This window comes from Patella vulgata, chromosome 3 (assembly GCF_932274485.2).
Source record: "Patella vulgata chromosome 3, xgPatVulg1.2, whole genome shotgun sequence".
Taxonomy (NCBI): Eukaryota; Metazoa; Mollusca; class Gastropoda; family Patellidae; genus Patella; species Patella vulgata.
In genome coordinates this window covers 60,596,696-60,611,100 of record NC_065881.2, presented here as the reverse complement: position 1 = coordinate 60,611,100, position 14,405 = coordinate 60,596,696, and the positions used below count along the sequence as shown (strand labels likewise).

The window sequence follows — 14,405 nt, the reverse complement described above, 5'->3', positions numbered from 1 at the left end:
TATCAGTGGTTGTAAATGGCTGGGTGGATCTGAAAACTGGAATTTGAAACGGGCGGCTCTATTACTACTATTAGCAATTGCTATAATAGTTTTTTCTAATGTAGGCGCCTCACATTTGATACAAAAGTCTTCAATGCATGTCAATTTCATGCAGAATGTCAACTTCCTAGGATCATTAGAAACAGAAGTGACAGTCTCTCACAAGCCCCCTCCCTACACCACTGAAAATGGAAATCACAAGAAAGTTTGTGTTCATCCGAAAATAATTTGGGGGCACTGACCACCCAAAATAAATATCTGTACACCATAACCGACATCAAACTGGTGGCAATAAAAAAATGTATCTGTGCCCTCTACCCCCGCATATCCTTTGCTGGCAGTATCTTTGTAAAGCGATAAGGTAAGGGACGTGGATCGATCGCTGAGTAATACAAGTGCCAAGGGGCGTAACTCCACTTTGACACAGAGGGAGGCAGACCACCATTAAATTTCACCATCTCGGTGTAGTTCGCCTATTTATAGCATTCCTTTTTCTGTCTCTTTTCTCCCATTTTGTATGCTTATTTTTGTTGATTTTTTTGGTTTAGAATGGACGAAGACGGTTTAAATTAACATTTTCTGCCAGGTTTTGGTAAATATTCATGATTTTGAGGCTGCAGGATAACGGGGTTATCAGGTTGGCGACGGTGATATGTACGGCAACTATTTACATGTTTTTAGTATGCTTCTTCAAGTTTGTGTATCTCAAAATTTTGGTGGTCAACCTCATAAAAAGTTTAGTGCAAAGACATGACCATTTGTTCTCTGTCTATAGTGAAAAGCATTCAGCCCAACGAAAATTTGGGGAAAAGTTGGAGGTGGGCAAAGAGGTCAGAATTAACATTGAAGTCAATGGGGAAATTAATGGTGGTCTGCCTCCGGAACCAGTGATACTCACATTCTAATTTAATGTTATGTTTCGACATGAGGTTGCTGGATGCCCTGACTGCCCCACTACAGTCACACTAGCCCCCACCACTTCAATTATATTTAGGGGTTAGGGGGTTTCCACTTCCGACTCTTCTCATTCACTTCCCTCGACCAATTTGCAGTGTAATGCATTATTTCAAATAATTTAATATTCAAACAAATATAGGGTCTGATTTCCCCAGTAACTTACTATTAGGATTCGCGGCATAAATCTAAGGCTTTTCAAAACCCCAAATTTGTATAATATTTTCACGCTCGCAAAACATAAACTGTTCAATCAGGAATATGCCTAAGTACGGTTAAACTTGCTATATGTCCAGAGACCAAGGCAATATAATGACAATAAGGCTGTAACCTTGCAAAAACACTATATTATGCTCTTCGTATAACTATGTTCATATTTAATAAGTTGCTGAGCCTGAAAATTAAAACAGATGCTGCCAAAATGTATTACTTTAGTAAATCGACACATACACTAATGATAAACATTCAAAACAGACCAGTAAGTATTTATTGGGGAGTTCCGTCATATAACTAACAAAGGTTTGTATTCTTCAGCTGTATTAAAATACTAGAACGCCTCTTTTCTGATGAATTTTGACAAATCCAGTTGGCTTTTTCTGCAATTAGATAAAATTATATACCAAATAATACTAAGATTTGGATGGAAAAATCTATTTTTTAATTACATTTACATATTTGCCAAGATCTTTCGGCCTTACGGCGTCTTTAGTAATAATCAAAGTTATCTTGAACCAAAGCATTAACCAATGAAATTGCTTAGCTCTGGTTAGTTTTAGCGGGAAATGAACTCAGTCAAGACGTTCAACTATAAACATCTACATCAAGTTTAAACATTCTACCTCAATTATGTTCCAAATTCTTGACTAATCGAATTTCTTATCGCTACTTAGCCTAAACAGAATATTCCCATCATAGAACTTAGTCAAAGGATTATAATGAATCTATACCCGGAACTTCATCGCCCCCGCTTAATTAGAACCAAAGTTATCGTGTTCCAAAGTCTCAACCAATCAAATTTATTGTCTCTGCTTAGATATTCTGTCCAATAAGATTGAAGTCTCTACTTTGCCAACGCAGAAAATGCCCAGCATCAAACTTTGTGGGGGACAGACGATCGTATACTTTCGTCCAATCGCACCGATTTTTAAAATAGCTCGAAAAAATCACTCGTGTGCCCCTTCACAACGACCACGATTCTACTCGGCGAAACATTTGCCCGATCAATCGCTCATATCTAGCATGTTAGATATTTTCAGCAGAATATTTTTCGCCGGCGATCAAATTCGTTCTGTCGCCCGTGTCCAGCGTATATTTTCGGGCGAACCATTTTTATTAGCCAATCGGATGTAATACTATGAGGGTTATTTTAGTTCTAAGAAAGCTGTTCTGTTTAATATAGAAATTCGTTACCTACATGATGTGTGACGAAAACTAGGGTAATGAGGTAGCTTGCATTATTCTACTACTATGTATTGTTTAATGGTCGAGAGCGAGACATTAAGTAATATATGGTAACAACATGAGGGCCGTGAGGCCCGAATGTTTTTACAATATATTACGCAATGTCTTAAGCTCGAGACCATTAAACAACTTAAAATACAGACACTTGCACGTGCTTTGCAATGAAATACGTCACTCGAGTTCATTATTTTACCAAGTTACGCTTGGCACATTGCCCGTGCGATTATTTGAAATAATGGTACTCCATCATCAAAGGATGACGTCACATCTGTATTTTAACTTAGACTAACTCACCAACAGTTATGTGAGTATCCATTTCTGTAAAGTAGGGTACTACAGTCCAGTCATCTCGTGCACGGATTAGTACAATTAACTAGAAACAGTGCCTATAAGAAACACTTACCAAAAATGGTAATTGTCCCGCCCTAATAGATGACGCATTTTATTTTCTATATAGGAGAGCTGGTTTGATCTACTCTCAGACATCATTTGGAGCTCAGGGGAACGTCATACCCACAGCCTCCTCGCCTAAGATGCCAGGGATACAGATATCATTTTACTTTCTATATATGAGAGCTGGTTTGATCTATAGTCTTGGACATCATTTGGAGCTCAGAGGAACATTATACCCACGGCCACCTCGGCAGAGAGGCTGGGATAGAGAGAAAATGTAGTATTTAACCCATTAGGTCTGAGTTGTAAAGGATGCTAAACTCAGACCGTGGATATTTTAATTCTAACCAAAGTTGTGCTCCAAAGTCTCGACCAATCAAATGTTCATTATCGAACTTTGTCAAGGTATTGATGTAATGAAACAATACACCAAGTTTCATCGCTCTTACTTAATTAGAACTAAAGTTATCGTGTACCAAACCATCAACCAATCAAATTGCTTACCTCTGCCTACTCTAAGCAGAAAATGACCATCTTGTGTTATTATGTACCAAAATAGGGGGGGGGGGCGGGGCGTCGGGTGCGCTCCCAGTAGATCCCCCCTTGGTATATATATTGATTTGGTACAATGGTGGGCCTCTCTTCAGTGATGCCTGGCGCGCCTTGTTGCCGAAATTGAAACTTTCTGAGTGCACGGTTTTCGCTCACCAGAGCAAGGACGTGCTCCAAGGCACGTAAAATAGGATCTGATTAAACACATCAGATGTAAGTAAAATGGACCAGTGTTTCACAAATCATGGCTGTTCTAGTCATTTTTTTCTTAAAAAGGAGGATACTTGATGAACATCTACTTTATTTAAAGTCGCTGATCGTCATTTTTCGTTAAAGTCTTTTGATGGACCCCTTTTTAATCTGAAAAATTCCAATGCGGGTATTTCTGTTCATATTTGTATTATTTTGTTCTTAATTAAATTTTAAATGGTCAATTTGGGCAAATTTTAGCATGGATTAAGCGCAAAAAAGGTATATAATTAGCGTCAACACACCGAGACTATAATGGCAATGACTATGTAAATTATAATAATACCTGTGTACAGAAAGATGGTACATCAAAGACAGCTGGATCCCTGATTCCAGGTGTCAGATTGACAAAGCCAATGGTATCCATTGTTGGCGCTAGAAGAAAAAAAGTAGAAAAATAAAAATCGTTACAAACGAAAAGTCAAAATACAAAAGTCGAATTCCACAAAAACCACACATCACCACATCATTTGGACTCGCCAAGTTCTAACAATCACACAATGAAAAGTGGGCCAACGATTATCTGGTAACATAATAATTTGAATATATAATCGATAGCAGAATTTTGGATTGCCATTTAATATGGAATTGACTCAAAGAAGGGGGTATTCATAATGTAATGTAGATTCAATTAGTTGTCCATGCAGAAAATCAAATGCCCTACTTCAAACTGATCGGTGGGGAATGTTCGATAGATCGGTACAGTCATTAATGTTGGTGACTTTTGGTGTACTATAAGTTAAGAAGGCAGAACAGATCAAATTCTGAAAATGAAGCATTTGGAAGTAGGCTTGAAGCAAGCATACATCGCATTAACTGTACAACAAATTAGTGCGCTGAAGCATAAAATATGTAACGAAAGCATCGCTAACGCTGCAATATACGTACACATACTTGCTTTAAATGATATGGTACTTTTGAAAATGAAGAGAATGAATTGTAAAATGGCTGTAATATGACAAGAGATAAAGAAGGTTAGGCGTTCGCTTTGTTTTGCCAAATTTACATACAAAATATTAACAAATACGTGGGTGTGACACCGCCCCAAGGGGGTCGGGGCATGCACCAAAATAAATAGTTGCTGTCTTCACGGGATAAGGAATAAATATGCAAAGTTCCAAGATGATTCAATTAGAATTAATTCCAGCCTGTATACAAAATAAAACCACAAAAATTGAGAGTGGCTCTGCCACTGGCAGTGGGGGGGGGGGGTAGGTGGGGGTGGACAAGGACCAATGTGCTGTACAACCCTGTGTTGTATCATTCCGAATTGGACCCAAATCTGTTAATAATTGCAACCTGTATATCATTTACAGACAAAATATCATCAAAAAGTGGGTGTGGCACCGCCGAAAGGGAGGAGGGGGGGGAGGGTTGTGCACCAACATCAATAGTTGCCGTCCTTAGGGTACAAGGAATAAGTATACCAAGTTCCAAGATAATCCATTCGTGTCAATTAATAGGTCCCAAATATGAGCGACTTAGCTCCTTTAAGACCTCAATAAAGTGTTAACCCCTGGAGAGATAATGGTAATGTCATATTGGAGCCCATGTTAAACACTAGGAAAATGTCCATGAGCTGCGATTAGCGAAACACTATATACCTATAATTATAATGCACTTAAAGGTTGGGAAAACATACTTATTATGGAAAATGACCATGAATGAGTTTCAATTTTAAAATTTAATTTATTTTCCAGAGTGTAATCTTTTTGCTAACCTGAAAGTCAGATTAAGGGGCTTGGCCTAACTTTTTTACTCACAGAAATTCTTAACACTACTGTAAGTCATGTCCGATGGCTATTTTAGTTAAAGGAGAATGCCATAGTAAAAGTTTAATTTTATCATTTACTTAGTTCATTGTGTAACGCATTTGAGAATTATTTTTTTTTAAGAGATCGACAGAGAACAAGCTAAACATAAAGCGATTTTTCGAACAATCAAAATCAAAATCGGATCAAAGTTGTCGCCTCTAGAGGGTTCACAACCTTGATATACCATATATTTACACTATTTGCGTACGATGGCGGCCATTTTGTCCGGAAACTTTGGTCCGATTTCACAAAATTCGAACTCAGCGATCATTAGGGTGTAACGGTGATATATTCAAACCTTTTGTTTTTAATCGGATAGAAATTGTTACCTCTAGAGCTTGATATACCATATTTTTACACTATTTGCGTGCGAGGGTTGGCCATTTTGTCCAGAAGTTTTGGTCCAATTTAACAAACTCAAGCGTCATTACAGTGTAACAGTGATATATTCAAATGGTTTTTAAATCAGATAATAATTGTGACCTCTAGAGGTACCACAAGCTAAAAACACGATTTTTCGTACAATCAGAAGCCATAATTCAGGAAGTTACGATCCGAAATGCGCAAATATCGAAAGGGTCTAATATCTTTGGGTTATAAATATGCATTTCAATTTTCATCAAAATCAGATGAGAATTGTGATTTTTCGTACAATCAGGGACCATAATCCATGAAGTTATGGTCCGATATATACCAATATCGCGATACCTCTAGAGTGTCCACAAATTAAAAATCACGTTTTCTTTTTAAAAAAACCTGTGAATATATCACCATTACACACTAAGATCTTGGTTTCTTTTGATAATCGCGGATACTGGAACTTAACGTCCTGGATTATGGCCCCTGATTGTTCGAAAAATTGCATTTTTAGCTTGCGGATTCTCTAGAGGTCACAATATTTTTCCGATTTTAAAAACTGTTTAAATACATCACCATACCACCATAATGAAGGTTGAATTCGAATTACGGGAAAATCGAAATGAAATTGCCCGACTAAATGGCCGCTCTTTGTACGCAAATTGTGTAGAAGTGTATAATAATAAGGTTGTGGGCCCTCTAGAGGTCACAATTTTTATGCGATTTTGATGAAACTTGAAACATATATTTATACCCAAAAGATCTCTGTCCCTTTTGATATTTACACATTTTAAGCCATACCTTTCTGGATTATTGCCCCTGATTGTACAAAAATCCCGTTTGTTTTTAGCTTGTTCTCTATCCATCTCTTGCAAATGTGGGCGTATCCTGCCTGATAGCCGCTGGTTCATTTTAAAGCAACGTTTTGCGGTAGTATTTCCCTTTCAGACTATAAAAGGGGGTTAGAACCATTCCATTGGCAAAAAAGAGTTAAAACAAAGGACGTAATCGATAGGGCTCTAAGGATTAATAAGTATTAATATTGGAAAAAAATTTTTTATAAAAATTGTTATAAATGTATTAAGTACAAAGTTAGGACCAGAAAGCATACTTAATCAACACAATGGAGCTATTTGATTTAGACACGGCACAAATAGATACGGCACAATTATATATTTCATAACCAACTTATATTACCTCCACTGAAATTTCCTGCAAGAGTTTCCAATACAGGAATACAATCCTCAGGGGTAGTAACTACAGTGACTCTAGTGTTGTTAACTGTTGCCCTGAAAGAAAGGGCGTCAAATCTATTGTCTCCAATACCAAAATAAATGTTTCCTAGAACTTCAGCATCAGCTGAAAGAAAAAAACAACAAATTGCTTTAAATAAAATAACCGTAAAGTATATATAACAATTTAGCCGAATTTTGACGTTTTCAAGTATTAATAATTAACAGCGGGTTTGACTTATACCATAATCTAAATGAACATAAATATACGTTGGATTAAGATCAAGTATTGAGTTATCCTTCGTTATATTTTTAACAAGTGTAGAATGACATATCAGGAAATGCAATTCTACCAAATAACAAAAGGTTATTCCGTATGCTGAGCCGCGGTCAAAGGTTTATATGAATCAATGAAAAATGTATATGCCTACCTGGTAGACAAACTTTTGTGAATGGTCCTGGCATCGGTGTTCCTGTACATGTTTTCTGGTCGACATTTATCACATATTGCATACCCTTTAAAAAAGGAAAGGTATTATATTGCATTGCACATAAGCAGCCTCAATCTGAAATACATAATTTCCTATTGGAACCCCCGGGATAACTATAATTCTTTATAAAACAACACCTTTAAAGAAACTTATAAAGCAATATTTTTGATAATCTGTAAATTTTTAACATTGCTGTCATTATGTATTACTATTGCAAAATGACGAATATACCCGTGTTAGCATATACGTGTTAGCAATGCATGAGCTAACATATACACATGTATGTTGCATAATGCATGTGGAAAAAAACGATATTCACAATTACCATATAATTCAACTTCCGTGACGATAAAAAGACTTATTTAAAGCCAACTTACCTTGTTAAAGTCCTGTAGGACCTTCACATTAATTTTTTGTCCAGCAGCTTCAGTGTATGTGTTGGCCAAGATCATTTGGTTTGTTTCATCATATGATATTAATGTCTGTGTCTAAAAATTTAGAAAGGACACAATATACAAGGGTTCGTTTACTTGGACGACATTGTGTGATACATTGAACTACGAGTCATATTTTTCTTATCAGGGCATAGGCACTGAAATGTCAATACTGGTCTTGAAATATCACTATTTATCGGTGTCTGTGATTCTCCCAAAACGATAATGCAACTTGATGATCGTGGTTCCTTTATTTCCCACGTATTTGTTTTTGTTTTGCTGTAAAACGTTCCGAAGAAATGTCATGTGCTGATAATACGAGAAGGCGTCTATTTTAAATTCCCTTTAAAGACACGTCATCATTAAATATCCGCGTATCTGTGTTTCTTTTTTTTTTGTATGGAAAATTAAAATAATAAAATAGTCATTGATTTTTTTATTACGTGTTTTGTTTGATTCAGACATATTTTAGTTTAAAGTATTCATTGATCTCTGGTTTGTATTATGTTTCTTCATCCAGGAGGTCTCGAGTTCTTTCCTACTGGTGGTCGAAAAAGTTCCTCGGAGGTTTCCGATGTGGTTTGCCCATGTCGGTGGTGCAGGGCGGAGAGCCTGGCAAAAATAAAATGTGGCAAACAAAGACGTATACGTCCTTGTCTGCAAATGCCTATTTTTAAGGATGGGGTAACTCTGAAGAGTTCAAGGGTTCTCCTAATATTCTAGGCTAGAAATGGCAGAAAACAACAGAGATTAAATTGTCTGGAAATCAAATTTTGATAGAAAAACTATAAATTATAAATAAATAAAACATAAGATTTTTTTTATAAATTCTGTCTTTATTATTAGTTTTCGTTCGAAGAAAATGAAACTGATAGAAACTAAACAAAAATAACACATTGCGGGGAATGTGTTTTTTTTGCATAGATTTATTCAAAGACATCTTGACTATTTGACTACGCAGTTTAGTTGGACATGTTTACATTACAAAGTATGCAACATTTCAGGCAAATCTGTATATACTCCAGGGATTCAATTATCTTAAAATCTAATTTTGGTCGAAAAACTGTAAATAATAATTATTACTATTTCATCAGTGTAGATTTATTAACACAGATAAGCTAATATTTAGTGAATAGAAGACATTTCTTTAAATGGCATATGGATCTATTTTTTGGAACCTTGAAATAGACAAAATGGTTCTAAAATAACTGCAGGACGGAGGGCCTGGCAAGGACAGCTGTCTAGTCCTTCGAATGAGACGAAAAACCGAGGTCTCGTGTAAACATTGGAATGCACGTAAAAGATTCCTTGGCAGTTGGGATTCGATATAAGAGTAGGCGATAGTGCCGCTGCCCGGGCAAAATTTCCCTCATAGCACACTGTATGGCGTATGCCCGTCTTCATTAGCCCAGTATAGGAGTAGAACAGTAGGACGTTAAACCCCATTTCATTTCATTTCTAAAAGCACATATGAATGTATGTAAAGATGATTATATTCAATCCTGCTTGGTGCATTATACACGTTTTTTTGAAATTATTATTTTGTCGTTTGTGAATCAGCCTTTAATAATTACAACCACAATGTGTTGTAGGATATGGTTTTATTTGTTCATTACACCAGCGGTTGTCAGGCAAGATACGCCCACATTTTGCAAGAGATGGACAGATATTTTTTGTACAATCGGGGGCCATAATCAAATTACGGTCAGATATACATGAACCGAGACCATTTGGATATAAACATATATTTTAAGTTTCATCAAAATAGGATAAAAACTGTGACTTCTGGAGGGTCCATAACCATGGTATTACATACTTTTACACAATTTGCGTACAAGTAGCGGCCATTTTGTCCAGCAGTTTCGGTCAAATTTTCACGATATTTGAACTCAACCATCATAAGTGTGTAACGGTGAAATATTTAAACAGTAATTTTAAATCAGATAAAAATAAATTAAACCAACGGCTGTCAGACAGGATACGCCCACATTTTGCAAGAGATGGATAGAGAACAAGCTAAAAAAAAAAAAAACGGTATTTTGCACAATCAGGGCCATAAGCCAGTAAGTTATGGTCTGAAATGCGCAAATATCAAAAGGGACTTAGTTTTTTGGAATATAAAGATATGTTTTAAGTTTCATCAAAATCGGATAAAAATTGTGACCTCTAGAGGGTCCATAATTTTTGTATAAAGGGTCCATAACCTTTGTATTACATACTTATACACAATTTGAGTACAAAGAGCGGCCATTTTGTCGGGCACTTTCATTTCGATTTTCCCGAAATTCCAATTCAACCTTCTTTATGGTGTAATGCTGATAAATCTAAATGGTTTTTAAAATCGGAAAATAAATTGTGACCTCTAGAGAATCGACAACCTAAAAATGTGATTTTTCGGCCAATCAGGGGCCATAATCCAGGAAGTGTGATATGTGTGATTATCAAAAGGAGTCATGTTTGATTAAAAACATATATTTAAAGTTTCATCCAAATCGGATAAAAACTGGATTTTCACCAAATACGAACTCAACCATCATTAGGGTGTAACGGTGATATATTAAATCGTTTTTTTAAAATCGGATAAAAATTGTGACCTCTAGAGGGACCACAATCTAAAAACGCGATTTTTCGTACAACCAGAGGCCATAATTCAGGACGTTACGATCCGATATGCGCGAATATCGAAAGGAAACAAGATATTTAGCATATAATAATAATTTATTCTGTATCAAAGGCCTCCGGCCCAAAGTTCACGTATAATATAATATAATATAATATAATATAATATAATATAATAGTTTAAATAGGAATAAAGACGTCAAATAAGATAGGTTGTTAAATATAAATAATATACAGAAATTTTTAGGTTTGTTTTATAAATTTTTCTCTTAATACGTTTTTTCCAAGATTTTCACACACATTTTCATTTGACATAACATATTTAAATTGACTAATATTATATTTTCTTTTGTTGCAAATTTCTGGTAAAAGTTTTGTTCGTAGATTTGAGTATAAAGGACAGTTAACAATAAAATGGGCCTCATTTTCAACTACCTCAATGCCTATTGAGGAGCAGTATTTACAAATTATATTTATTCTTTGTATATTTGCCATCGACCGGTCTCTATTTCAAGCCTGTGATTGCCACACCGAAAACGTAGTAGTGCCGATTTATATTCGTTTGTTATGTTTTCATTTAAATATGATTCAAATATGAACTGATTTTTATATACACCGTATATAGTGGAACTAATTTCAGACGACCAGGTTTGTACAAAGTTATCATGTACTCTTTATAAACATTTATAAACAAGATATTTGGGTTATAAACGTTTCATTAAAATCGGATCAAAATTGTGACCTCTAGAGTGCCTACAAGCTAAAACGTGATTTTTCGTACAATCAGGGGCCATAATCTATGACGTTTTGGTCCGATACATGCCAATATCGCAAGGGATCAAGATCTTTGGGAGATAGACCATTATTTCAAGTTTCGTCAAAATCGCATAAAAATTGTGACCCGTAGAGTGTCCACAAACAAATTGTGGACGGACGGACAGGGGCGACGACAATATACGTTAACATGAAAATGTGGGCGTATAAAAACGTGATTTGTCGTTCAATCACGGCCCATATTAAGTTACGATCTGATGATACATGCCAATATCGAAATGATAAACCTATATTTAAAGTTTCGTCAAAATCAGATAAAAACTGTGACCTGTTGTAGAGTGTCAACAGACAAATTGTGGACGGACAAGAGCGACGACAATATACGTCCACATGAAAATGTGGGCATATAAAAATAAATCAATGTTTTTTTTTTCTTATTAATAAAAGTACTTATTCCAAATACAATAGTAATAACTTATAAATAATAACAATATGCATGCGAAGGTAAACTTGAAACGTTGGAATGATGCGGATCTGGACAGCTATTTCTGCAGTAATCAAGTTTTCATTTCTAGGTTTTCAATGGCATCACGTTTTCATTTATTGAGATTGACGGACAAATGACTGCTGGTTTCGATCAACGACAATTCAAAATTATATGGCTTCGATTAAAAAATCAAAAACCCTTTAACGTACATGACTAGATAACTATTTTTTCCTTAGGACCCATTGAGCATCATTCATTCTTCTTATAACTATAGTAATCAAAAATGTTTTTATACAATTGGTGTATGTGGACCTTTCATCAATTTTCCTGGTATTCAATTGTATTACATAGGCAGTTGACTTTGTTAAGCCTCGAAAAATACTTACATCAGTTACCGATGAGACACCATCTCGTACCATCCCGATAATGCTTCCTTCGATACCTTCCCATTGAGGTGGAACACAGCATCCAGGCCGTGTTGGCTCAGCTGTTGCGAATCCAAACAGGACGGCTACTACCAAGTACAGCATAACTATGATCTTAATGTTAAAGCGATTGGAGAAAATTACAAGAGGCTTGAAATCCAATGTGCTTAACATGGACCTTGTGAAATCTTTTATATCGTCTTGATTTAATCACATGATTGATTTCACATTGTAATTCTATCCATGGCCCTCCTTCGCAAATCCCCTTTAGCCACAAAAGATGTGATTACACATGATCTTTTCACTTGATATGTTTAATAATTCTTGTAAATGCTCTTTGTCACAGAGTCCATGTAAATTTCCACAGGTCAAAAGTGCTATTGACTGCACGGAAAAGCCTCCAGATATAACAATAGCATTTTGTGAGTAAATATTGGTATACATGTACCTTTGCCAATAACTCCTTTAGTTTGAATCTATTTTTTACTGAAATCTATAAAAGTAATAATTTGTTTCCATTCTTTCTTTTGTTAAAACGTTTATGGAGTATAGGTATAGCTAAACAAGAATATGTAACAATTTAGCGACATGTTTAACTTTTCAGGTAGACACTACTTACAAAACACAACCATCAAATTTTGAAACATAAATTTATTAAAAAGCCATCGAAAATTGTCATTATAGTTAATTTATACTCGCAAATATTGTTAATGCCTATTGATACTCGAGAACATGTTGTAAAGTAAAACAATTCTCATTATCTATTTGTTACAAGTTGAAACGTGTTTATTATATGCAAGGTACTTTAAAGGGCCAATCCGGATGATATTTTGGAGAATACAGCTGCTTAATTTTGTGTTAAAATCCCTTAAAATCCACTACATTAGGACAGAGCAAGTAACTCAATATATGTGATACGTTTTTAAACAACTAAAACCTGTCAGTCTTAATCTGGAAATGAAGACCGATGTCCCAAACTGTATTATGCGGTGTCTGGATAAAACTAGACTTTTATTTTATAAAAAATAATGTGTAGGTGAAATTTACCTTTCGTTATCAAGTACAGCACATGAGTCATTCACTGTACATAGACCTTTGAAGGAACGGGAATCGATTATCAGGTCACCTAACAAAATATTAACCCGAAATTTTAAAAGTGTTACGTGTCCGGATTAGCATTTTTGACGTTCACGTCCAAACGACTCAATATTCTGAGCTGAAATTTTGAGAAAGGGTAAATACACCATTCCTCTATATTTTGGCGCTTAAATTTCATATCTCGGACGTTTATTGTTGAGACTATTCAAATCGGGTTAGTCCCTTTTAACATGCATTATGCAAGAGCAAAACCTGCTTATTACAAGTCTTTCTTTAGGCCTGAAATGTTATCTAAATTATCAATTAGACATTAATTAACTTATCCAGACCATAATAAACTCTCGGTGTCAAGGCTAGCCTTCGATGTTGGCTGGATTAGATTCCTATATGCCGCTAACGGCCATTGATAATTAAATAAAAAAAGTGGATAATTGAGACTATGCTGTTTATTTTAATGATTTTAGTAATGATGACCGAGACTATGCAAAAATTTCACCCGCTTCTTTCTCGGCTCATAGTGGATCAATTTGACTGAAATTTTCAGCAAATTACCTTTACACTATCTAGTTTTTAACTATTATAGCGAGAACTGCCATCTCTTTATCTTATCTCCCATAATGTATCTTTAACCAAAATTATAGTTTTCATATTTACTTTTGATAGAATAGCGATGTTAGTGATTGTTATTAGAGAGAGAGAGAGAGAAATGGGGTTTAACGTCCACTCGACACAAACTAGGTCATTTCGGGACTAACATATGGTTTAATTTTATTTACATAATTCGCTTGCGCGTAGGGGTCTTTAGCAGTGGGAGGAAACCGGAGGACCCGGAGAAAACCCACGAGGTTGGACAGGCGACCCTACTCCTTGCCACGTACAACCGGGGATTCGAAACCACGCCAGTCGACTCAATGACAGACTTTATGATACAGCGCGCGCACGCCAACCATTCAGCCATCCGACCCCCCGATTGTTATTAGAAGTTACAAGTGTAATGCACTGCGAGCACTAATGATATCACTTGAA

At 35.7% G+C, this 14,405-nt stretch overlaps 1 long non-coding RNA gene across 1 annotated transcript; it reads right to left on the bottom strand.

Annotated features, from left to right (window-relative positions):
• Positions 1-1,393: 1,393 nt before the first annotated feature.
• On the bottom strand, positions 1,394-12,426 carry LOC126814243 (uncharacterized). The gene is made up of 6 exons (XR_007677449.1): positions 12,243-12,426; positions 7,920-8,030; positions 7,483-7,567; positions 7,017-7,178; positions 3,935-4,023; positions 1,394-1,589 (listed from the first exon to the last, which is right to left on the bottom strand). It is a non-coding gene; the product is annotated as an uncharacterized LOC126814243 (long non-coding RNA).
• Between the last annotated feature and the right edge of the window lie 1,979 nt (positions 12,427-14,405).